At 35.3% G+C, this 24193-nt stretch overlaps 1 pseudogene; it reads left to right on the top strand.

Annotated features, from left to right (window-relative positions):
* Nucleotides 1-12540: 12540 nt before the first annotated feature.
* Nucleotides 12541-13031, top strand: LOC116466286 (large ribosomal subunit protein uL23-like; annotated as a pseudogene).
* The last annotated feature ends 11162 nt before the right edge of the window (nucleotides 13032-24193 follow it).

Genomic DNA, 24193 nt, shown 5'->3' with positions numbered 1-24193 from the left:
TTGATGAAAAAGGTGCATTCTACAGGCACGCCTTTACAATAACTTTTCTTATAAATAGACATTTTCTCCTTACTCTCTTTCAGTTAACTACATTACAGGATCTTGACTATAGGTCACTATTTAGGGTGCCATGAGATTTAGTTCCATCCATTCATGTGCTCATCAAATCATTTATTGATTACCTTATGCTGAGCATTTGTTAGGGATCAAATGATGATTCACAAACAGGCATTACTGATGATCAATAACTATCTTGCTGGCAATGGATTTGGTGCCTGTTTTTAGTTGTATGTTCCAGAAGCAGACAATCATTTATTTACATTCCAGGGAGCCCTGATAACATTTTATTAAGATATTTCATTCAGAGAGGGTTAGTTTTGCCTTTAATTCTAATGATCTCTTTTTCCATTGAAGAAAGAGTACTTTGAATCTGTCATCTCATTGTAATGTTTTGCTGAAAGAAAAAAGTCTAAGAATTGCTAATTTAAAGAGAACACTGCTCTTAGGAAGTGTTCAGTAGAGAGCAGATGTTACTGTCTGTGGCATCATGATATTCATTGTCTGAATTTATCAAAAATGGAATGTGGTATAAAGGCTAATCATCTTTTTCACATGGTAATTTACAATTATAATCTTATTTGAGGCTGGATGCTGTGGCTTATGGCTGTAACCCCAACACTTTGGGAGGCCAAGGCAGGCTAGTTGCTTGAGGTCAGGAGTTCGAGACTACACTGGCCAACGTAGTGAAACCCCGTCTCTTCAAAAAAATACACACACGCAAACACACACACACACACACAATATTAGGTGGGCATGGTGGTGCATGCCTGTAATCCCAGTTACATGGGAGACTGAGGCATGAGAATTGCTTGAGCCTGGGAGGCACAGATTGCAGTGAACCGAGATTGTGCCATTGCACTCCAGCCTGGGCAAGAGAGCAAGAATCAGTCTCTCTCTATATATATATTTATATATAGATATATATATATATATATAGATATATATATATAATATAGATATAATTTTACAACATTGTTTTGATGCTCAAATAAATGAGGGAAGAAATAATAATGCGCTAATAATACAGTGGTAGAAAATGAAAACCATTGACAAAGATCTTAACATAGACTCTCACCATCACATCCACCAACCTCAGCAGCACCAGGACCAACCTGGTTTGCTCTCACATTTCTTATTATAGGTGCATTGTCCACACTCCTACCTAAGACCAGTCCTTTACTTGTGTAGGAGATAACAATCCTTTTCATCTGTGTGAAACTATCTTTACTACACTTTCCTTGTTCTAGTTCCTGACATTTTATTTGCTCCTATATTCAGTAAAGCTATTTGGAATGGTTTATATTCTCTGTGATCAGTGTGGTGTGTACTCTACCACCCCCTCCCCAAGCTGTGACTTTCATATTACCGAACTCAAAGGCAATCCTTAGTCCTCTTATTTATCCAGTGGTAGCATTTGCTGCAGCAGACATCTCTCTTCCTGGAAATATTTTTTCTCTCTCTTTCTTCTCTTTCTTCTTACCTCTCTCCAGTTCCTCCTCCTCCTCCCCTCCTCCTCCTTTTCCTACCTCATTGACAGCTCTTTCTGAATCTCTTTCTCTTTTTCCTGAACTCCTAATAGTGTATGTTCTAAGAGATTACTTCTTGGACTTGCTTATTTATTCCGTTTGTCACCTCATCCAATCTAATGGCATTAGACACTATCTATATGTTAACTACTTAGAAATGTATAACTATAACCTGGATCTCACTGCTGAATTCCAGGTTTCTTTGCCCCTCTGCTTCCTGATATCTATTACTTAGACATTAAATACACATCTCAAGCCAAACAAGCTCAAATCTGAGCCTCCAACCTTTCTCCCAAACCTTCTCCAGTTGGATGACAGCTAATGGCAATTCTAACCTTGCAGATACCCCCCAAATTTTATAGTCATTCTTGATATGTCTCTTTCTCTCACACCCCACAGCGAGTCAGAATATCCTACTGCCTCTATATTCAAAATATATCCAGAGTCAAGCGTTTCTCATTGTTCTCACTGCTAACAACCAACTCCTTCCAGATTACTGTAAGACTTCCAATCAGTATCTCTGCTTCCACCCTTGCATTCTTTCCCTCTTTGCAGTTTATTTCAAATGAAACTGCCAGTAACCCTTTCAAAACCCACATATGATTCTTTATTTCAGTTACAATGAAATCTAAGTCCTTGAAGTGGCCTCTAAACATGAAAAGATGTTTCTTCCTGTCCTCTGTTACCTCTCTAACTTCCAATACAACTTTCCCTCATGTTCATGCCACTCCAATCACACTGGTCTCTTCATTGTGCCCCAGACACCCCAGACACATTTCCATCTTAGCACCGCCTGATCTATCACTTAGGAATGTCTTATCCAGAGAGAGCTACCCTACTGGAGAATCCCTATCTTACTTGTCTTTTAAAAATAAAATTTGTATTTAAGAATAGTTTAAAATGTATAGTCAAATTGTGACAATAGTACAGAGTTCCCATATACCCGACGTTCATTTTCTCCTATTATTAACATCTTAACGTGAGTATAGTATGTTTGTCATAATGAATGAACCAGTAATGATAGAGTATAATTAACTAAAGCCCATACTTTATCCATATTTCTTTAGTTTTTACTTAAGTACCCTTTTTCAGGGTTTCATCCAGAATACCACATAACATTTAGTCACCATGTCCACTCCTGCTCCTCTTGGCTGTGACAATTCTCAGGACATTACATGTTTTTAACGACCTTGACAATTTAAAAATTTTTATATTTTGTATAATATACCTCTATTGGGATTTATCTGGTGTTTCCTTATGATTTGATTTGTGTTACGACTTTTTGAGAGGAAGACCCACTGAGGTAAAGTGCCATTTTCATCATATCATATCAAGCCTATGCTTGACCAGCCGTACAAGAAATACCAAAGAAAGGTCTTCAGGCTGAAAGTAAGTGACCCCAGATGGTAATTCAAATCCACAAGAAGAAACAAAGAGTACCATTAAATGTAATTATGTAATTATAAAAGATGGTACAAATGCATATTTATGCTTTCTTTTCTAAATGATTTAAAAAGTAATTGTGTCAAGCAGTATGTATACAATGCATTATTGGGCATAACATACAGAAGTATAATATATTTGCAAATATTTAATAATAGTACAAAGTAGGTGGATGGAAGCAAAACTATACTGGCTGAAAAAATGACTACAGATTTTAACATAATAATTATTATTATCCTAAGCAAATTAACACAGGAACAGAAAACCAAATACTGCGTGTTCTCCCTAATAAGTGAGAGCTAAGTATTGAATACACATGGACATAGAGATGGGAACAGTAGGGGACTATTAGGGGGTGTGGAAGCATGGGCTGAAAAACTACCTGTTGGGTACTATGTTCACCACCTGGGTGACAGGGCCTTCTGTATCCCAAACCTCAGCATCACACAATATACCCATATAACAATCCTGCACGGGTACTCCCGAATCTAACTTTTAAAAAGATAAAAATAAAACAAAATAATAATTATAACAATGTGTTTGTTGTTGGATTCATAGCATTAATAGATGTAAAATGTATAACAATAACACAAAAAAATGAAGAAAGGGAATAGAGCTAGAGCTAGGAGTGGTATTTCTATATGCCCCTGGAAACATGCTAGCATAAAAGTGGAGCTGATTGTGATAAGTTGTGGATGGTAAATCAAAAAGCCATCATTTTTTAAAATCTCTCAAAAAATAGTAAAAAATTATTCAAGGAGTTAAAATGTTAGTTTAGAAAGCATTCACTTAATGCAAAAGAAAGGATTATAGTAGGAATAGAGGGACAAAAAATTAGGAAATGTACAGAAAACAAAACATAAAATGGCAGATATAAATCCAACTGTATCAATATCATTGATATAAGGTGTTGTTTCATATGTTAGTAATCCAGTTTTATTTTATTACATTTTGCATGCTGTCTTGGGATTTTCTCACCCTTTTAAATGATTTTCTTAAAAATTGCATGCATTAAGATATGTTCACTCTTTGTACTGTAAATTTCAATGAGTATGACAAATGCATATATTCACAATTATATTATCATACAGAATAGTTTCACCACCCTAAAACATTGCCTGTGATTCATATATTTACTCCTCTCTCACTCTCCAACTTTCAGGCATGTGTTGATCTTTTAATTATCTCTATAGTCTTGCCTTTTTCAGGATGTTACATAATTGGAATTATATAGTATGTAACTTTTACAAACTTTCTTCTTTCATTACAAAAATGTATTTAAGATTTCTTAGTCTTCTCATGGCTTGACAGGTCATTTCTTTTCAATCACTAAGAAATGTTTCATTGTATGGATGTACCACAGTTTGTTTATCCGTTCATGTATTGAATGGCATTTGGGTTGCTTGCAGCTTTTGGTGTTATGAATAAAGCTACTATAATTATATCTGCATGTTTTTTATGGACATATTTTTCAAGTCAATTTGGGAAATATCCGGGAGAATAATTGTGCAATCATGTGTTCAGACTATGTTAATCGTAAAAGCTACCAAACTGTCTTCCAAAGCAGTCACACTATTTTACATTCCCACCAGCAATGAACAAGAGATCCTCTTGCTCAACATTTTCACCAGAAACTGGTATTGTCCTGAATTTTTTTTTTAGCTATTTTAATAGGTGTGGACTAGTACCTCATTATTACTTTAATTTGCATTTTCCTAATGGCAATCGTGTTAAACATATTTTCATATGTTCATTTTCGATCTGTGTATTTTCTTTGGTAAAGTGTCTGTTCGGATCTTTGCCTATGTTTTGATTGGATTTTTAAAATTGTTATATGTGAAAAGTTCTTTGTATATTTTAGATGCAAATTCTTTATAAAATATATGTTTTACAAATATTTTCACACAGTCTGTGGCTTGCCTTTTCATTCATTTTTAATGATGTCTTTCACAGAACAAAAGTTAGAATAGAGCTGACCCGAAGAATACTTTTCATCAACTTAATCTAACTGACAATTATAGAATACTCCACCCAACAACAAAATACATATTTTTTCAAGCTCACAAGGAGCATTCACCAAGGTGGACCACATTCTGATCCATAAAACACACCCTGAACAAATTTGAAAGAATAAAAATCATACAAAATATGCTAGAAATTAATAGCAATTAAACTAGAAATTATTAATGAAAGATAGAAAATAGTGAATTGTTTGGAGATTATACAACATACTTGTAAGGAATACATGGGGCAAAAAAGAAATCTCAAGAGAAATCAAAGATATTTTGAACTAAATAAAAATAATACAAGTTATAATTCCCTATTTTGTGTAATGCAGCAAAAGTATTTAGAAGAATATAGCACTGAATCCATGTGTTAGAAAAAATATATATACATCTATAATCTAAACTTCACCTTAGGAAATTGGAGAAAGAAGGCGAGTATAAACTTGAAGCAACCAGAAAAAAAAAGAGATAAAAACTATAGCAGACATCATTGAAGTTTAAAACAGGAAAACAATAGAGAAAATCAATAAGCTACAAACTGTGTTTTTGAAAAGATCAATAAAACTGATAAACCTCTAGCAAGTCTAACAAAACAAGAAAAGAGAGAAGACAAAATTACTCATAGCCAAAATGAAGTAGGGGCAAAACTGCTAATTCCATGGACATTAAAAGAATAATAAAGGAATATTATGAACAACTTTCTACATACGAATTTGATAACTTGGATAAAATGGACGAATTTCTCGAAAGACACAAACTACAAAACTCACACAAGGAGAAATAGATAATGTTAATAGGCCTTGAGATATTGAATTAATATTTAATAACTTTCTAAATAATAATAGCGAGGCACCAAGCCCAGATGGCTGCACTACTGAATTGTAATACCTAAGGAAGAAATTATATTGATCGTCTACAATATTTTCCAAAAAAATAGAAACATAGGCAAAACTTATTAACTCATTTTATGGGGTCAGTATTACTCCATATTAAAGCCAATTAGACATTACAAGAATGAAAAACTACAGACCAATATCTCTTGCGAAAATAGATGCAAAAATCCTCCAAAAGTATTAGCAAAATGAATCCAATCATGTATTAAAAAAAAACACCCCAATCAGTAAAGATTTATCCCAGATAGGAAAAGTTGTTTCAACATTTGAAAATCAATGTAACCCATCACATCAACAGACTAAAAGGAAAATGCTATAGCCATAACAACAGATGCTGAAATAGCATTTAATAAAATCTGACACTCACTCATGATAAAAATTCTCAGCAAGCTAGGAAAATGGGGAACTTCCTTATTTTGGCAGAAAGTATCTATGTAAAACCCACAGCAAACATTATACTTCATGGTAGGAAACGGTATGCTTTCCTACTAAGAATAAGAACAAGGCAAGCACATTCTCTCTTACTACTCCTACAGCATTGTACCAAATGTCATAACTGGCAAAATAAGAAAAGAAAAGGTATATAAATATATATGGGAAAGAAATAAATCATCTGTCTTTGTCCACAGATGACATGGTTGTGTAAGTATAAAATCTAAAAGAATCAACAACTGAAGAGCCTCCTGGAATTGTCAACACGATACTGAAGAAGAACAAAAAAGAAGACTGACACTATCTGACTTCCAGGCTTACCATATATCTACAGTAATCAAGACAGCATAATGTTAGTGGAGGAATAGAAAAAAATAGACCAAGAGAACAGAATAGAGTGGCCCAGATAATACACCTAAACAAATATAGTCAACTAATCTTTGGCAAAGAAACAAAGGCAATTATTCAATGGAGAAAAGAGAATAGTTTCCAAAACTAGTTATTGTAAGATTTGGACGTCCATATGAAAATAAAAAGATTCTAGACAGAGACTTAATGTGCAAAATGCAAAACTATAAAACTCCTAGAGGATAACATGGGAGAAAATCTAGGTGACCTTGCTTGGTTGGTTTGTTCTTAGACACAACACCATAAGCGTGTTAGTTCACACTCAGCCTCCAGCAATCTGACAAAATGACCATTTGGTTGATGTTAATTTATATCTCTAGCAACAGCTACTCCAGGTGAGTAGGTCTCTTCTGTAACTCTCTGGATTCGCATCTCTCTCCATATTTCAGGGTGGCAGGTTTCCCTTTAACCTTACTTATCTGATGGGTCCAAGAGAAGTCACTGATTTTCAGTTCATTCAGCCTTTTTCTTGTAAGGATGAGAGTAATGACTTCCAAGTCCTTTACATGTCAGAGCTGAAACCAGAAGTCTCCTCACTTCTGATTTTTCACCCTGACACCCTCTTCTCATTGAGGTCTGTCAATATTGCCCTATTTAAAATTGCTAAACCCTCAACTATTACATCTCTATTCCTCACTACATTGCTCTAGCTTGTCCCATAAAACTGAGCCCCTTGGCCGCCCTTTGGCACCTACAGCCTGGGTGCCATGAAAGGCAGCAGGAAGCAGACAGATTCCTGGGTGGAAGGAGGTGGGTCCTCAGCGAGGCTCCACCTTCAGGCCATGGAGGGCCCGAAGGCTGGGGTCCAGGCTGCCAGTTCCCCGGACCGGAATGGGAACTTGTGGTGCCTTTTCTGGGCCCACCCATGGCTGCTCATAGACCAGTCGGCACACACTTCCTCCCGGGAAGGGGAGGAAGACAGCAAAAGCAATCATAACAAAAACAAACATTGACAAATGGGATCTAGTTAAACTAAAGAGCTTCTGCACAGTAAAAGCCCCAGCTCAACCAGAGCTGAGCAGATGTCGGGACAACTAGCTGCAGAATGGAGCTGCACACTCCAGGGGCTCCTCTCTGCTAAGAGCTACAGACGTTGTGAGGACTGGCTGCAGAGAGGAGCTACCCTCTCTGCTGGGAGCTGAACACTTCAGGAGACACCCTGGCTGTGGAAAGGAGCTGCCACCTGCGAAAGACTGAGTTGTTCTATAGCTCAGTAAAGCTCCTCTTCATCTTGCTTACCTTTCACTTGTCTGCAGAACTCATTCTTCCTGGTTGCAGGACAAAAAGTCAGAACCTGCCGAATGGCGAGGCGAAAATTGCTGTAACACAACAGGGCTGAAACATGCCTCTTGCTCTGCGTGTTGAGGGGGAAGAGAAGGAGAGAAGAGCTGCAGCCCTTCGGGGATCCCAGACTTGGGACCTCCCCAAGCCAGAACTGTGATTACCTCTTTGGAGCCCTGTGGTTTCTGGCATCTGCAAGCTTCCAGGCACCACCACATTCCCTGGTGCCAGCTGGAGAAACTGCTTGCTATGGGCCTGGTCCAGCTGCAGCCCATGCCAGCACCTAGAGCTGCCCACCCTGTGGCAGCAGCTGGTGTGTCTGACTGCACAGTGTGGCCAGACCCGACGCTTGCTCACACATCTCTCGCCGCCACTCCACGCCTGACTCAGTCTCCCTTGGAGGCATGGGATCCAGGCTGGTAGCATGAGCTGAGCACAGCCTGCCAGGCTGAGTAGGCAGAATGAGCCCAGCAGGCTCAAGCAAAACTGGGGCAAAGGCACCACTGGCCACAGAGCTTTCTGGCTGGAAAGGCGACACCTCAAAGATCCTATAACAAAAGGAGAAAGAATGTGGGCTATATATAAGAATATAACCCATCCTCCAAGTTTCTATAGCACACCACCTCTGCTATTAAAATAGTAGTGGCAATGGAACCCCTGCTCCTCAGTGATTCTCTTTCCCAAATTCTTTAAAAGTATCAGGCCGGAAGCAAAGGTGGATATCAGAAGGAAGCAAGAGAAAATCTCAAGTCTGTCAGAGTATGGCAGTAACCAAGTTTCCATTAGGTTTGCTAACCTCTTTAAAACAATGAGGTTTCTCTGTTTCAGCAGTCGGCCCATTGCTCCAGCATTTGAACCAGCATATCTTCCTCACAACTGAGCAGCTTAATTTAGTAACCTCCTCAGTCAAAGAAGAAAACTTTTAGAGAAAGTAGGATGCTATCCTGCATAAACAGTCAATCTAAATAAACTTTATTGTAAAATAAAACTAAATTTACCGATCCTACAGTCTGATGTTTAAGTATGCAGTCATCAACTTTGAGGATTCACTCTTCTATTAATCTAGTATTCAACTGCAACAACAAAAGAGTATAGTTTCCTGTAGTTTCACTCCTGCAAATCTTAAATTTTCAAAAAAAAAGAAAAAAGGAAAAAGAATGACAAGTATGCATAATGAAAAACTACTAATAAAATGACATTTTAACTCAAATGAACAGCTTTTGTTAAAATTGCAAAAAGTGAAAATACAATATTTTTATAGGGCATTTGATTTAGGACACAAGTTTCTGTTGCTGTAATAAAGCAATATGGTTTGGAATTTAAATTCTTTTTTAAAAATCATGTGGTTTAATTTCAGCTTATAGAATATAAAATATGTATGAAGGTTACTCTGATTTTTTTACCAAGTTTAAAATAAAAATCTCTGAAACATTTAAAAGACACAGAAAATTTCATTAAGAGCCCACTGTATACTTAAAATGACACTTGATGTATTTGAAAATGAATTGAGGCTTGAGAGTTAGAGAAGTGAAAAACCATCCATAAATTATCTATAAATGTGGTAAAGCAAATGAATTCTCAGTCATTGATTATTTTTAGAATGTTCAACTCTGCAGTCTTACAGCCAACCAAGAAACAAAACACAGGAGCTTCCTAAAATATATCTATATATAAAATAGTTTTTTAAGATACCACTTTAGAACTGTTATTTTATACCTGGGGTCTCTCATCAAGGTATAAAATGCTTATGCTAGTTCATATTGTATTTGGTACTGTATTTATCTTTAAAAATTGCATGTATATTAAAAAATAGAGCTACAGTTGCTTTTGCTTAATTATATGATCTTGGTGATTGATACACACAAAAGTATGAGTGAGTAAAATTCTCTACATTTATCATTCAGCAAGTTTAATCAATTAGTTCCTGGTTGACTAAATTTTCTAAATTCAATTGGAGTTTGATCTAAGTTAAGAGCACATGCATTCCATAGTTAGAAATGACTATAAAATTTATGTTCTTTAAATCTTCTAATTTTACAGTAAGAAAATTGCATCATATACAAAAATCAACTCAAAATGGATTAAACACTTAAATGTAGAACCCAAAACTATAAAAACCCTGCAAGACAACCTAGGCAATAAAAACATTCTGGAGATAGGAATGGGCAAAGATTTCATGACGGAGGCAGCAAATGCAATCATAACAAAAGCAAAAATTGACAAATCGGATCTAGTTAAACTACAGAGCTTCTGCACAGTAAAATAAACTACTGACAGAATAAACAGACAACCTACAGAATGGGAGAAAATATTTCCAAACTATGCATCTGATAAAAGTCTGATATCTAGCATCTGTAAGGAACTTAAACAGATTTACAAGAAAAAAACAAATAACCCTATTAAAGAGTGGGCAAAGGACATGAACAGACACTTTTCAAAAGAAGACATACATGCAGCCAAAACACATATGAAAACAAAGCTCTACATCACTGATCGTTAGTGAAATGCAAATCAAAACCACAATGAGATACCATCTCACACCAATCAGAAAGGCAATTATAAAAAAGTCAAAAACTAACAGGTGCTGGTGAGGTTGTGGAGAAAAATAAATGCTTATACACTGTTGGTGGGAGTGTAAATTAGTTCAACCATCTGGAAAACAGTGTGGCAATTCCTCAAAGGCCCCAAAACAGAAATACCATTCGACCTAGCAATCCCTTTACTGGGTATATATCCAAGGAATATAAATCATTCTGTCATAAAGACACATGCATGCATATGTTCACAGCAGCACTATTCATAATAGCAAAGACATGAAATCAACCTATATGCCCATCAATGGTGGACTGAATAAAGAAAAGGTGGCACATAGACACCATGAAATACTACACAGCCATAAAGGGAATGAAATCATGTCCTTTGCAGGAACATGAATGGAGCTAGAGGCCATTAACCTGAGCAAACTAACAGAGGAACAGAAAACCAAACAACTTCATGTTCTCACTTATAAGTGGGAGCTAAATGATGAGAACACATGGATACATGTAGTGGAACAATAGACCCCTGGGGCCTACTGGAGGGTAGAGCACAGGAGGAGGGAAAGGATCAAGAAAACTAAGTAATGGATAGTAGGCTTAATACCTGGGTGACAAAATCATCTGTACAATAAACCCTTGTGACATGAGCTTACCTATATAAGAAGACTCCACATGTGCCCCGATCTTAAAAGTTAAAAAGAAAAAGAAAAAACATTGAAAAAATTGCACTCATGGAGGGACAGAGATTTTTATACCACCAAGCCAGAGCTACAATCCAGATGCCCACATCCCAATTCAGCTTTTATTTTGTAAACACAATTTAAGTTTTGGTTAAGATTATATTTTTATGTATTATATTCCTTTTTTCGCAACACTTATAAGTGAATGAGAGTGACTTATGGGTAGAAACCACCACTATCAAAATAAAAGCTGAAAGTAAAATTCCTTTCCCTCCTTTAAAAAGTTGGGTAACAGCAAGGAACATCCATATCCCAATGCCAGGTATTTGAGCCATATAAAAATTAACCACTTACTAGATTCTAGAACTTGATTTTGTTAAAGCACTGGTTAGAAATTCTGTTATATATAACTATTAGCCAACTTAACCAAGAAAGTGGTATTATACCAGATGAGTGATGAATAAGCATGTAATGTCATTTTATTTTTACTATTATTGGTTACAATCTATTCTTACTACTTTTTCTACTCCCCCCACATACTGTAAGTGTATCATCATGTCACTCCAAATTCAGAAATTTTCAAATCTCTTTTTAGCTTGTGGCACTGCATGATGCCACCCATGTTTATAATTATTCAGTTCCAATCTACTTCAAACCTCAGACGTGAAAAAATGACATTTCTTACACATGAAGATAAACAGGGCATTCCTTCTATCACTCCAGGGAATATGTTAGTTGAGTGCTATAATTTTTGCATTTTGCTGTTTATAATATTAATAGCTATGCAATAAGAAGTGTACTATTGAACTGTCAAGAATGATTTGTTACCAGATGTTAGCATAATTTGCCAGCTGTCAAATTTTAATAATTTTTATTTGCCTAAAATGTGACACTTAACTTTCATGGTAAATCAAGACATATAGCAGGGCTTATTTGGTGTCACAGAAGCTAAGAAAGAGCTTGCACGAGGCTTGATGGTTTCAACACCTTGAATTGAGCATACACTTCGCACATGGCATTTTCAATATATTTTTTTTCTGATAGACTGAAAAGTTGTGCTTTGCCTTATGCTTTTTATTCACTGAGCTTTGTGTAGAACTAGATAACTTACAGCTCTTCAATACTTACAAGCTGGATGCAACAATCAAAATATACTTTTAAATGTTAGTTTTATCGTTTAAATTTATTTCATCTTATTTCCATTCTCTGATAATCTCAAGAGGTGCAAAGAGAGAAACTAATTATTTAAAATAAATAAATATCCTTTTCACAAGATGGCGCCAAAAGCAAAGAAGGAAGTTCCTGCCCCTCCTAAAGCCGATGCCAAAGCGAAGGCTTTAAAGGCCAAGAAGGCAGTGTTGAAAGGTGTCCACGGCCACAAAAAAAAAGAAGATCCGCACGTCACCCACCTTCCGGAGGCCCAAGACACTGCGACTCTGGAGGCCACTCAAATATCCTTGGAAGAGCGCTCCCAGGAGAAACAAGCTTGACGCCTATGCTATCATGAAGTTTCCTCTGATCACTGAGTTGGCCATAAAGAAGATGGAAGACAACAACACACTTGTATTCACTGTGGATGTTAAAGCCAACAAGCACCAGATCAAACAGGCTGTGAAGAAGGTCTATGACACTGATGTGGCCAAGGTCAACACCCTGATTCGACCTGATGGAGAGAAGAAGGCATATGTTCAACTGGCTCCTGATTACGATGCTTTGGATGTTGCGAACAAAATTGGGATCATCTAAACTGAGTCCAGCTGGCTAATTCTAAATATATGTATATCTTTTCACCATATACATGCCTCTCTGTCAATTTCTGCTTGAGCTGGGAGGCCATACACAGGCACTGATGAACAGGGACACTAGAGTTAGTGTCCTAGGAAAACCAGAACTCAGAACTTGTCTCCATGGTTGAGGGTAACAAGAAGCTTTACAAGAACCCCCTCTTTTATCCCTGGAAGACGATGTGTGTGAAACCAATGCCCAGAGTTTGAAGGGCATTAGCATCCATTTCATGGGAGTATGGGTTGGCTAGCTTTCGGATAGCATTTTGTCCTCACATACCCGTCTATTATGTCCAACTTGTCTGTCTGCTTCCCTCACCCCTTGCCCAATAAGGGGCAAGGACTTCAGAGGAAAAAAATAATAATAATACAAATAAATAAATAAAATAAATATTTGTGACTCTATTTTAAAATATTGACATTTTAATTTATTATATGCATATCATTTGAAAAATATAAATTCATCCTATCAGTGATTTTTCCAATCTCTTTTAGGTACTCATCTTTGATACTATGGGTGTTATTATCTGTGTCCATACCACAAAATTGATTAGGTCATTTCATTCAAGTGACTTATCATCTAGCAGAAATACAAACAACCACCAATGCCAATGGTATCACTTTCATTTCCATTATTAGGCATTAAGTTTAAAAATGTTCAGCCACTTGTATTTAGGGCAGAAAGACAGAACCAAAGTTATCTGTATCTAGCAACTTACCAAATCTGAGATTTTTTTCTCTCCATTTTGTTTTCTGTGACTTGGAAAGTTAATAATCTACAAAGTAAGTTCCATTAAGTTCACGTTTGAGATGATCTTTGAAGATGATTTAATAAACTTATTAAAATGTGTTATCACTAAAATACTTAAAAAATATACAATGATGAAGAGCAAATAATATTTGGCTTTAATCGAGATATGTGGTTAAGCATATTTTAAGTAACATCACTGATATGAAACATAAAACAATATGAAATAACACAAATAAACATAATACACAAATTATACTACTTGTTTTCAGCCTACAAGCATTTCTCATACTCATTCGCATCTTTCCATCTCTACTGATGCCTTCATAAGGTCAGTCAGATAATACAGGTATCTCTCAGTTGCGCTACTTAGTAGTAACTTGGCTGGTTTCCTTCTTTCATCCTGTTTCCTTGTGATCTTTTATTGGTTCTCTCTCCCGCAATAAAATAGGGATAGAGAACTTGGCTGTCTTGTTTACGGCCTGTCTCCAGCATGCCTGACAAATAATAGATGTTCAATAAATATTTTGTAAATGAAGGAATAGATGGATGCGTAAAAGAATAACTTAATCTTCCTTATTCACAGCCTTTTGTTTCCTTTTCTTCCAAATTAGCCATTATAAAAAATCATGGAAATTCTAACCAAGTTTCTCTTTTCAACACTGGGTTTTTTAAAAAATAAAATAAAATAGACAAGTCCATTACAATCTGTCAAGGACTTATCTTGTTGGCTAAGAATTCTGAACATTTGAGTTCTAAGTATGGCCCACACCAAAATAATGACTAGTGATTAAGTTACATCTGAACTAGGATTTTGCAAAACCTGTTGAATCACATTCTGATGGATACTTTAAGGATTAGAGATTGGTCCTTATTTAGAAAATAATTTCTTCCTTGAAAATAAAATATATGTTCATACACATTAACAAACATACAAACATGCATATAAATTTCCTATGTAGGTTTTATTTCTAGATTATAAAATGAAGAAAAAGAAATGTCTGCCCCTTATTTTATATACAATATTAATATCCTTTTCTAATAGTTTTACATTTTCTGAGATCTGAGACAAATGAAGAATTGGTTCAATATCCACCTAATACCAGCTTCCAGAGAAGTACTGTCTAGGATATTTGGGTTCAAATTCAGACTTGATCATGTAGGGGTTAAATGACTTTCAAGAACTCACATATTTTTTGGTCTCAGCTCCCATTACTGTTAAATAAAAACAACAAATTAGCTATTATTAGATTTGTAATAAATTGAATATTAATTAGATGTTACTAGATTTGTCCAATCTTCTATAATTGTTACATGTATAATACATACCAATATAGTATAGTTATATATAATACACATATACATACACATGTAGTTATTTGCTGCTATTCTACAATAGTTCTAAATATAATGGTACAAAAAATGTTGTGTTCATGATATTGTGGGTCTTTAGGAAAGTCTCCCATGGGCAGTTCAAGTTCAGTTTATTTGTGAGGATATTTACATCTCGATTCATAAGGAATATGGTCTATATTCTATTTTTTTTCTTGTGATGTCTTTATCTGGTTTTGGTGGCAGAGAATACTAGCTTCATGGAATGAGTTGGGAACTAGTTCTTCCTCTTCTACTTTGTGGAACAGTGTGTGAAGGATTGATGATAATTCTTTAATCATTTGGTAGAATTAATCAGTGATGCCATCTGGTCCTGTGATTTTCTTTGTGGGATTTCTTCTTTATTACTTTTTAATTTTTTTTAATTGTCATAGATCTATTCGGATTTTTTATTTCTTCTTGAATAAGCCTCATTAGTTTGTGTCTTCCTAGGAATTCGTTCATTTCATCGAGGTTATCCAATTTGTTGCCATAGAGGTGTTCGTGATATTCCTTTGTAAAATATTTATTTCTGTAAAGGCAGTGATAATGTCCATTTTTTTCATTCCTTATTTTTTCAGTTTAAGTCCTCTTTTTTTTCTTAATCAGTCTAGCTAAAAGTTTGTCAATTTTCTTGATGATTTCAATCAACTTTTGTTTTTCTTCCCTCTCTTTTTTATACTGTATTTTATTTATTTCCACTGTAGTTCTTGTTATTTTATTCTTTCTGCTAACTTTGGATTTAGTTGCTCTTTTTTTTTTGTAGTTTCTTAAGGTGGAAGTTTAGATTATTGATTTAAGACTTTTAATTTTTTTAAATACAGGCATTTACAGCTATAAATTTCCTCTTAAGCACTGCTTTAGCTGTATGCCATAAGTTTTGGTTGTGTTTTTATTCATCTTGAAGTACTTCCTATTTTCCTTATGATTTCTCCTTTGATGTATTGGTTATTTAGAAGCTTATATAGTTTAAGTTCAAACTAATTGTAATTTTCCAAATTTTCTTTTGTTATCGATTTAAAATTTTATTCTATTGTGGTTAGAGTACATACTTTGCATAATCTCAGTTATTTAAATTGGGTATTCTTAAAAGACTAACCTTTTTATTATTATAAAATGTCCTTCTTTGCTTATAGTAATATTTTTGTTATAAAGTAATACATAGTTATGTCACAAACTTAATATTTTGCCTGATAGCAATATAACTACTCCAGCTTTTTCTGGGGTACTATTTGCATGAAATATCTTTATATATCTTTTAACTTCAACTTGTGTCTCTAATCTAAAATATTTATCTTATAGATAACACATAGGTGGCTCATTCTTTCTTTTTTTTTTTTCATTTTGCCAAACTGCCTTTGAATTGGAGTGTTTAATCCATTTACATTTAATATAATTACTGAAAAGAAAGATTTATATCTTCCATTTTTCTGTTTATTTTCTATATGTCTTGTATCTTTTTCGCCTCCATTTTTCTATCACTTTTTTCTTTTGTGTTAATTAGATATATTTTCTCATGTATAATTTAAATACCCTTATTTTTTCTTTTACTATATTTGAGTTATTTTGTTAGTGGTTGCCCTGAAAATTAAAATTAACATCTCGATTTATATACTTCTTGCTTGGATTAATACCAAGTTGACTTCAATAGTATAAAATCTTTATTCCTATACAGCTCCATTCTGAGGCCGAATAAGTAGTCAAGGAAGTAAAAATGTCCTCGCTATGTGGCAACTATGGTGACTGCACAATCAATATAATAAACCACAGCATTCACATTGTAGTCAAACTCACTCATTCAAGCACAACTATCTACAGTAAGGAATTTCCCCTGTAGAGAGCATGCACATTTTGATTTTACCTGTCCTCAGACTGACTCTTTGCTCACTGTAATAGTAAAAATCACAACCCTATGTGGAGATTTAAGGTACTAATGAGACATATGATGTGTGAACAAGCACGTACAGCTACTGCACATGTGCACCCAGAGGACCACTCAGAACATGCTTATTAGTAACACCTCTTCCAATCCACTTATGAATAATCATGTAAGACTCCAATAAAGGGAGTTTCCCCAGTAACAGTCAGCACTGTCTCATCCTCACAAGCAGTCCAATTCAAATCATCTCTCAGGGTGTATTGTCTATTCTGAACCTAACTTTCAGAGTATTATTTCTCCTTTGCAATAAACTGTTCTATGCTGCATCTCCTTTGCTGTGTGTCTCTTGATTAAATTATTTCAAACAAGGAGACAAGAACAGAGGTTTCTCAACAGCCATCAATAATTCCATTCTACCTTCCTTGTGCTATTTTGTCATACAAATTATATTTGATACACTGTAATCTCATCAGCATAGTTTTCTATTTATTGCTTTATAAAGTTATCTTCTAAATAAACAGGATAAAAAATATTTCAAATAAGTATAAATTTATACTCTTCTTTATATTTATCTATATAGTTACGTTTACTGGTGATCTTTTCTTTTTCATTTGGATTCAAGTAACTAAAGTCTTTTCATTTCATCCTGAAGGAGTCCCCTTATTATATTTATTGTAGGAGGGTCTTCTATCTATAAAGTCTTTTTGTATGTCTGAGAATGCCTTAATTTTTCCATTAATTTTGAAAGACAATTTTGCCAGATATAGAGTTCTTTGATCATGCATTTGACCATGTCATACCACTGTCTTCCGGCCTCCATGGTTCTGAAGAGAAACAAACATTTAATCTTATTGAGAATGCCATGTGCAGAATAAGGTCACTTCTCTCTTGCTGCTTTCAAAATTTTCTTTGTCTATGACTTTGGACAGACTAATTATTGTGTGGTTGGCTGTTGATCTTTCTGGGTTTATCTTCCTAGGAAATAATGAGCTCCTAGTTGTGTAGATTAATTTTTTTCATCAATTTGAAGCATTTTTAGATATTATTCCTTCAAATATGTTTTCTGCTCCTTTCCCTCTCGCTCTTCTGTGAATTCCATTATGCCTATGTTTGTTTGTATGCCAGATTTTTGTCCCAGAAGTCTTTCAGGTCTTATTCATGTTTCTTCATTTATTTTTTTATAGACTAGATAATAAAATTAACCTTTGTTTAAATTTGCTATTGTTTCTTATGCCAGAAAAAAATTCCCTGATGAGTCCCTGTTACTGAATTTTTATTTCAATTAATATACTTTTCAACTCCAGAATTTTTGATTATTTTCTTAAAAACAAAATTCCTATCTCCTTATTCACATTATCTGTTTGGTGAGAAACATTCTTATACTTTCTTTTGACTCTTTAGACTTGGCTTGCTTTAGTTCTTTGTGAATATTTAAAATAGCAAATTTAAAGTCTTTGTAATTAGCCCAGTAGCTGGGCTCATCCCTGACACTTTCTTTGATTGCGTTTTTGTTGTTGTTGTTTTTGTATATCAGTCGTACTTTCTTGTTTCCTTGCATGTCTCATATTTTTTAATAAAACCTGGATATCATAAATAATACAATGTGGTAAGTTTCAAAATCAGAATCTGCCCCTTATTACTATTTGTTGTTGTTGTTGTTGCTTATTTTTCATACTTTTGGTCTGTTTAGTGATTTTCTAAACTAATTCTATACTCTTTATCATGTGGAGCCTCTGAAATCTCTGCTCAGTTAGCTTAGTGGTCAACTAGTGATTGGACAGAGATTTTCTTAAATGCATGGAACCAATAAATCTACCATTATTTACCAGGGACTTTGTCTTGTTTGGGCGTGCCTTCAAGGATAAAGGAGCCAGTTTATAATTCTGCTTCAGCTTTTACCTCGTCTTTGCACAAAGCCTCAAGGTCAGCTAGAGGTATGAGATTAGGACTTCTCAGGTCTTTTCCAGGCATATGGACAGTCCTACACATATGCAGAATGGCCTACTAGATTCCCAGTTATTTTGTAGCTTTTCATAGACTTCTATGGGCATCTTGTTCACCAATTTTTTTCTTTTCAGAATTTGGTGAGCTTTTTGGTTGCTCCAACTGTTATTAGCACTTCAGAAAACTGCAATGCCATTGATTGTTTTTATAAATGCCCCCCAAGAAAAGCTGTTTGCAGTCAGTAAGTTTTGAAATAGATCAAAAAAGACAAACACTGAGTGGTGTTTTCCAGGGAACTGCAAAACAGGTCAAATCATGACAATTTTTTTGGAGAGCAGGGCTTTGGGAGAACTCCAAATTATTTATCCTAGTGGTTGATATAATACTCAATTTTTTTCCTAATTTCAACTTTTATTTTAGGTTCCAGGGGCACATGCGAAGGTTTGTTACAGGGGTAATTAATGTAATGTTGAGATTTGATGTGTAAATGAAGCTATCACCCAGATAGCAAGCATAGTACCCAGTAAGTAGCTTCTCAACCCTTGCACCGCTGTCTCCCTCCCTGCTCTTGTATTAACCAGTGTCTATTTTTCCCTTCTTTATGTCCATGTGTCCCCAGTGTTTAGTTCCTACTTATAAGTGAGGACATATGGTATTTGGCATGGCCTTCAGCTGCACCCACGTTGCTACAAATGACATGATTTCATTCTTTTTTTATGGCTACATAGTATTCCATGGTGTATATGTACGACATTTTCTTTATCCAATCCAACTGTGTGGATTATATACTGTATATATATACACACACACACACTATATATATATACACACACTGTGTGTGTATATATATATACACAGTGTGTGTATATATATATAGTGTGTGTATATATATATATATACAGTACTGGGATTGTTGGGTTACTGTGTTCTATTTTTAGTTCTCTGAAGAATCTTTAAACTGCTTTCTGCAGTGGCTGAACTAATTTACATTCCTACCAACAGTGTATAAGCATTACCTTTTCTCTCCAAAGTCAACAGCATCTGTTGTTTTTTGACTTTTTAATCATAGTCATTCTGACTGGTGTGAGATGATATCTCATTGTGGCTTTGATTTTCATTTCTCTGATGATTAGTGATGTTCAGCATTTTTTCAGCATTTGTTGGCTTGTGTTGCTTGTGTCTTCTTTTGACATGTCTCTTTAGGTCCTCTGCTCCCTTTTTTTTTAAAAAAAAGAAATTTTATATATCACTACCTATCTTCTCAGTTTGCTTACTTTTTAATGGGATTATTTCCTTTTTGCTTGTTGATTTGTTTAAATTCCTTATAAATTCTCAATGTTAGATATTTGTCAGATGGACAGTTTGTAAATATTTTCTCCCCTTCTATGGATTGTCTGTTCATAGTTTCTGTTCATAGATTGTCTCTTTTGCTGTACAGAAGCTCTTTAGTCCCACTTATCAATTTTTGTTTTCATTGCAATTGCTTTTGAGGACTTAGTCATAAATTCCTTCCCAAAACTAATGTCCAGAATGGTGTTTCCTAGCTTTTCTTCTAGGATATTTTTATAGTTTCAGGTATTAAATTTAAGTCTTTAATCCATCTTGAGTAAATTTTTGTATATGATGATATGTAGGCGTCGAGTTTCATGCTTCTGCATAGGATAGCCAGTGTTTGCCGCACTAGTTATTGAATAGGGAGTCTTTCCCCATTGCTTATTTGTGTTGACTTTGTCAAAGATCAATTGGTTGTAAGAGCGTGACTCTATTTCTGGGTTCTCTATTCTGTTCCATTGGTCTACGTTATTGGGGGAAGTCCACCCCCAGTATTTTAACATAGGTTCTTTCTGTTTTTCATAAGTGTCGGCTGGCTGAGAAATAAAGAGAGACAGTATAAAGAGAGGAATTGTACAGCTGGGCCACAGGGGGTGACATCACATATCAGTAGGACCGTGATGCCTGCCTGAGCCTCAAACCAGCAAGTTTCTATTAAGGGTTTCAAAAGGGGAGGGGGTGTAAGAACAGGGATTAGGTACAAAGATCACATGCTTCAAAGGGCAAAAAGCAGAACTACTAATAAGGCTCTAACAAAGATCACATGCTTCTGAGGGAACAAGACAAAGGGAAAAAGCAGGACCACTGATAAGCGTCTATGTTCAGCAGTGCACATATTGTTTTGAAAAACATCTTAAACAACAGAAAACAGGGTTCAAGAGCAGAGAACCAGTCTGATCACAAATTTACCAGGGCGGAGTTTTTCCCTACCCTAGTAAGCCCGAGAGTTCTGCAGGAGACCGGGGCATATCTCAGTCCTTATCTCAACTGCACAAGACAGACATTCCCAGAGCAGCTGTTTTTAGACCTCCCCCCAGGAATGCATTCCTTTCCCAGTGTAATAATATTAATATTCTTTGCTAGGAAAAGAATTTAGCAATATCTCTTCTACTTGCACATCTGTTTATAGGCTCTCTGCAAGAAGAAAAAATATGGCTCCCTTTGCCCGACCCCGCAGGCAATCAGAACTTATGGCTGTCTTCCCTTGTTCCATAAAAATCGCTCTTATTCTGTTCTTTTTCAAGGTGCACTGATTTCATATTGTTCAAAGACACGTTTTACAATCTGTTTATACAGTTAACACAATTATCTCAGTGGTCCTGAGGTGACATACATCTTCAGCTTACAAAGATAACAGGATTGAGAGTAAAAACAGGCATAAGAAATTATAAAAGTATTATTTGGGAACTGATAAATGTCCATATTAAAATGAAATCTTCACAATTTGTGTTCCTCTGCTGTGGCTCCAGCCAGTCCCTCTGTTCGGGGTCCCTGACTTCCTGCAACACTACCTGTCTGTTTTTGTACCAGTATTATGCTGTTTCGGTTATTGCAGCCCTGTAAAACAGTTTGAAGTCAGGTAATACGATGTCTCCAGCTTTTTTTTTTTTTTTCCATAGGATCACCTTGCTTGTTTGAGCTCTTTTTTTTCCATATGAATTTTAGAATGCTTTTTTTCTAATTCTGTGAAAGATGATGTTGATAGTTTGATAGAAATAGTGTTTTTTTTCTAGTTTTTGTAGGTGCGATGTTGGACTGTTAATTTGCAATCTTTCTAACTTCTCGATGTAGGCAGTTAGCACTATACACTTTTATCTTAACACTACTATTGCTGCATCTCAGAGATGTTGGTATGTTTTATCTCCATTTTCATTTACTTAAAAGGATTTTTTAAAAATTTCTGCCTTAATTTTGTTGTTTACCAAAAGTCATTCAGGAGGAAGTTGTTTAGTTTCCATGTAATTAGGTGGTTTTCAGAAATCTTTTTGGCATTGATTTCTATTTTTATTCCACTGTGGTCTGAGAATATGCTTAGTATGATTTTGATTTTTCTAAAACTTATCAAGACTTGCTTTATGACCCAGCGTGTGGTTGATCTTAATATACGCTCCATGTGCAGATGAGAAAAATGTATAGTCTATGTTTCTTGGGTGAAGTATTCTATAGATGTCTATTAGGTCCATTAGTGAAGTGGCTAATTTAGGTTCAAAATTTATTTTCTGCCTCAATGATCTAACACTGTCAGTGGTGTGTTTAAGTCTCCTACCATTATTGTATGGCTGCCTAAGTTTTCTTTTATGAATTTGTGTGTTCCAATATTAGCTAAGTACACACTTAGGATAGTTAAGTCTTCATGTAATGACCTTTTTGTTGTTTTTTTTTAATGTGGTTGATTTAAACACTATTTTATTTGATATAAGAATAGTGACCTGTGTGCGTTTTTGTTTTCTGTTTGCATGTTTTCTGTTTTCATCACTTCTTTGAGCCTATGGGTGTCACTACATGTGAGATGTGAGATGGGTCTCTTGAAAACAGTAGAAGGCTGGCTGTTGTTTTTTTTTTTTTTACCCAGCTTGTCACTCTGTGCCTTTTAAGTGGTGTATTTAGACTGTGTACATCTAAGGTTACTATTGATGTAGGAGGTTTTCATCCTATCGCAGTGTTGGTACCTTGTTGCTTTGTAATCTTGATTGTGTAGTTGCTTTGGAGTATCAGTAAGCTATATACCCATGTGTGTTCTTGTGGTAGCAGGTATCTTTATTTTGCTTCCATGTTTAGAACTCCCTTAAAGATCTCTGTAAGGCTCATCTAGTGGTAGCAAATTCCTCTAGTGATTGCTTCTCTGGAAAAAGATTTCATCACTCCTTCACTTATGAAACTTAGTTTGATGGGACATGAAATTCCTGGTTGGAATTTCTTTTCTTTAAGAATGCTGAAAATGGGTCTGCAGTCTCTTCTGGATTGTAAAGTTTCTTCTGGGAAGTTCACTGTTAGCCAGTTGGTGTTCCCTTCATATATGATCTGACCCTTTTCTCTAACTTCCTTTAAGTGTTTTTCATTTTCATTGACCTTGGTGAATGTGTCTTAGGGATTGTCATCTTGTACAGTATCTCAAAGGGATTCTCTAAATTTCTTGAATTTGCATGTCAACCTCTCTGGTGAGATTGGGAAAATTTTTGTGGATTATGTCCTCAAATATGTTTTCCAATTTGCTTACTCTCTTCCTTCTCTCTCAGGAATGTCAATGAGTCTTGCGTTTGGTCCCTTTACACAATCCTATATTTCTTGGATACTTTGTTCATTTTTTTAAAGATTCCTTTTTCTTTATTTCTGTCTGACTAAGTTGATTTTAAGGACTGGTCTTCAGTTCTCAGATTCTTGCCTCAGCATGGTCTAGTCTATTGCTAGGGCTTCCAACTCTGTTTTGAAATTCCTGTACTGAATTTGTCAGTTCCAGAAGTTTAGTTTGGTTCTTTCTTAAAATGCCTATGTCATCTTCCAAGTCTTCAATCATTTTTCTGTGTTCTTTGGATTGGATTTCAACTTTGTTGTGAATCTTGTTGAGCTTTCCTGACATCCAAATTCTGAATTCTGTGTTTGTCATTTCAGACATTTCAATCTTATTACTATCCATTTCTAGGGAGCTAATATAATCTTTTAGAGGTAAGGAAATACTCTGACTTTCTGAATTGCCAGGGTTCTTGCACTAATTCCTATTCATCTGAGGGGTCTGGTGTTTCTTTTTCTTTTTGAAATTGCTATTATTTAGATGGGACCTTTTATTTTCATATTCTTCTTTTTACTTTGAGGATTTGACTGCAGTGTATATTGTGGGTCATCAGTTGACTTTGTATCTGAGTGCTTGCAGA

Source organism: Hylobates moloch, unplaced genomic scaffold, assembly GCF_009828535.3.
Source record: "Hylobates moloch isolate HMO894 unplaced genomic scaffold, HMol_V3 SCAFFOLD_4, whole genome shotgun sequence".
Taxonomy (NCBI): domain Eukaryota; kingdom Metazoa; phylum Chordata; class Mammalia; order Primates; family Hylobatidae; genus Hylobates; species Hylobates moloch.
The sequence above is the reverse complement of the archived record's forward strand: the minus strand, read 5'-3'. Positions and strand labels throughout refer to the sequence as shown.